The sequence below is a fragment of the Elephantulus edwardii genome, unplaced genomic scaffold (genome assembly GCF_000299155.1).
Source record: "Elephantulus edwardii isolate Elephantulus edwardi_28Jun2011 unplaced genomic scaffold, EleEdw1.0 scaffold00112, whole genome shotgun sequence".
NCBI lineage: Eukaryota > Metazoa > Chordata > Mammalia > Macroscelidea > Macroscelididae > Elephantulus > Elephantulus edwardii.
This window is the reverse complement of record NW_006399862.1, coordinates 8,236,313-8,240,020: the sequence shown is the minus strand read 5'-3', so window position 1 is coordinate 8,240,020 and position 3,708 is coordinate 8,236,313.

The window sequence follows — 3,708 nt, the reverse complement described above, 5'->3', positions numbered from 1 at the left end:
ATTGAAAAACAAGGAACTCATGCAATATTATTCAAAATGGGTGACCCTGGAGGACATTATGCTGAGTGAGGTATCTCAGTCACAGAGGGACAAATGCTATACGGTGCCACTGTTGTAGAATGAGACTGACATTGGGATGAGGGTAAGACTGAGAAAAACTGGATGAAATATGTTTACGGCATTGAAGTCTTTGGGGGAGAGAATATTTTATATTTTAGAGCATTATGTTTATTGTAAGAGTACCAATGAGGGAGTTTTTCTTTATTTACCTTTTTAAAGAACCAACTCCTAGTTTTGTTGATGGTTTCAATTGTTTTTCTGTTTTCTATTTCATTTATTTCTGCTCTAATTTTTATCATTTCAGGTTTTTTTTAGAGGAAGTAGTGTTTTCTTGCTGTTCTTTTTCAATTTTTTGGAGATGTTGTGTTAAAGAGTCAATGGTGATTTTTTTCCTACCTTTTGATGTGTTTGCTCATTGCTGTAAATTGACCCAAGTACTGGTTGGCTGTTTCCCAGAGGTTTTCGTATGTTGTGTGTTCACTGTCATTTGTTTCAAGAATCTTTTTCATTTTTTATTTATTCTTCTACTCATTCATGTTCAAGTAAGGTGTTGTTCAACTTCCAAATGTATGGGGTTTTTTCTCCCTTATCCTCTTGTTATTAATTCCTAATATTGTAACATTGTGGTCTGAGTAGATGCTTTGTATTATTTCTATGATTTTTAACTCACTGATTCTTGCCATGTGACCCAAGATGTGTTCTATTTTAGAGAACCTTCCATGCACATTGGAGAAAAGGTATACTGTGCTTTTTTGAGGTGCATTAGCCTATAAATATCTGTAAGATTGAGTTGGTGTATTGTGTGGTTTAATTCTTCAGCATCTCTGTTGAGTTTCTTCCTGGTAGTTCTATCTTTTCTTGAGAGTGTTGTCTTGAAGTTTCAAACTGCTCTAGTGTTGTCTATTTCCTTTCTCAGTTTTGTTAATGTTTGTTTTCTTTATTTTCCAGGTCTATCATTTGGTGCATAGATATTTATTATTGTTATGTCTTCATGTTCTACTGACCCTTTAAGCATTATGCAGTGACATTTTTGTCCTTTGCGATGGTTTTTGCATTGAAATTTATTTTATCAGAGATTAATATTACTTCTGCTTTTTTCTGGTTGCCATTTTTTGGTATATTTTTCCCCCATCCTTTTATTTTTAGTCTTTCTTTATCTTTACTTTTCAGGTGTGTCTCTTGTAGACAGCTATCTAGTCTGCTACTCTTTTTCTCTTCAGTGGTACATTTTAACCATCCACATTCAGTGTGATAATTGAGAGGCACAGTTTTATTGCAACCATTGTGTTGAGTTGTTTTGGTGTTGTTGCTAGTTACTTTGTTCCATTCTGCTTTCTGTGGTACCTCTGTAAGAAGGACTTCTCTCAGTGTTTCCTACAATGCTAGTCTTGTTTTTACAAATTCCTTTAGGTTCCATTTTTCTGGGAATATCTTGATCTCTCCTTCATATTTGATGGACAATTTTACTAGTATTCTTGTTTGACAGTTGTGTTCTCTGAGTGTTCGATATAGATCATTTTACTGTCTTCATGCTCCCACGGTTTCTGCTGAGAAATCGGCACTTAGTCTTATCTGCTCTCCCTCATAGGTTACGCTTTGTTTCTCCCTCACTCCTTTTAGAATTCTCTCCTTATCTTTGGTTCTGGCAAATTTGACTATGATATGCCTCTGTGTTTTTCTTTTGGAGTCTATTCTATACGTTGTTCTCTCAGCTTCTTCAATATATATTCTCTCATTCTTCATTATGCCTGGGAAGTTTTCTTCTAGTAATTCATTCACAACTTTTTTGGTGCCTTTACTTGTTTCTGTTCTGAGATTCTTACGATGTGCATGTCATTTCTTTTGATGGTGTCCCACCTTATTCTTAGATTTTCTTCTTTTTCCCTCAGTTTTTATTCTGCTTTTTGCTCTAGCAGATCAGTGGTGATAATTCTATTTTCTATTTCACTGTTTCTGTGTTACATCTCTTCAACTCTGTTCATGGGTCTCTTCATCCTGTTGACAGAAACATTGGACCTCATATTTTGGATCGTGATTTCTTGTTTTTCTAAAGCCTTGATGCAAGAGGGGAAGACCCTCTACGAGGTGGATTGATTTAGTGACCGGGGTAATCGGGATGGGTGTGTCAGAGGCAGTGTGATTGGCATAGGATAGAGCACGGTTTAGGGCTATTGTACATAGGGTCACTGTGAGTCACAAGTGACTCAACACATAACAACAACAACAATGCCTTGTTTGTTTTATCTGTATTGTTTTGGATTGCTTTTTTAAGCTCCTCCTGGTTTCTGTTTGCACTGTCCTATAATTCTTGAAGTTTGTCTTTCAACCATTGAAAATCTTTTAAATTCTGTGTCAGAAAGTCCCATCAGACTTTCTGGCTTCAGGAAATCCATTGGTACTGTGTCACTTTTTTGGGATGACATCTTGCTTTGCAGTTGTGTAGCCTTTGAGGTGGCCTGTTTCTTTCTTGACAATGCTGTGGCAGGGTTTTTCATGCCGAAGATGATGATAGGTTCTTGATCTAAAGTCACTGCTACAGAGGAGGGCATGGTAGTTATATTGTCTGTGTTCATTTCTGAACTTCTGGAAGTGAACAATGGAAGTGTTCATTTATGGTCTGTGATAGTGGCCTCTTCCTTCGGATAGTTTTTGTGTCCAAATCAGACTAAGGTGCTCCCGATTAAATACAATTAGATGACTGGATAGGAGGAGATGCTACGCTGAGTGGGAGGGGCAAACAGGCGGGGCAGGGCACAACCACCAGTATAAGCCAGATGAACGTGTGCTCAGATGCCACACACAGGGACCTCACTCAAGCTGCACCTGTCCCACTCGAATCTGGTTGCGGGGGGCCACCTGCCTAGGTGGGCCTACACAAGGAATTCACTCAGTTTGCCAATCATGCCTGTTAGGGCTACCTGCCCAAGTGGGGTTATGTGGGGCCTCACTCAGAATACTGATGTCTGGCTGGCACCTGGTGGGGCTAGCTTCCAGGTGGACTTAAGCAAGGGCCTCACTCTCTCTGTTTGCCACTGTCCCTCTCATGCCTGCTGGGACTACCTGTCCTTATGGGTACTTACAGGAATCTCATTCAGATTGTAGCTGTGCTGCTTACACTGGCAAGGCTGGCTTATGGGTGGTCATGTGCGAGTACTTCAGTCAGGTTGCAGATGTGCAGCTGGGGTGCCATGGGTTTGGCATGGGGTGGGTGGGCGCAGCCCGGGGCCTGTGGTCCATCTGAGCTGATGGTCCATTCCCAGATGGTAAGCTACCAAGTCCCCTGTCCTCAGCACATCAGACTCTCTGGGTTGCTCTCCTGTGGCATGACATCACTCTCCTGTGGTGTGGCGTCACTCTCTTTTTTTTCTATGATTTTTAAATATATTTTTATTATTAAATTGTATTAATTGTAATGAACATTTACAGAGATTTTAGGTTTTCATTCATTCATTGTTGCACTATTTTCTCTACCCTCCTCCCAAGTTCATTCTTTTTTCCCCCCTTGAAAGTCTGTTTTAATTGTCCAATTGCCATAGTGCTTGTCAAAGCCAGTTTTGATTAATCTCCTTTGTCAGTGTGTCCATTGCCATTCCCTATCACTCCTCCCTGAGAGAGACTTCACCCTGATTCATAAGGAAAAGGGGATGG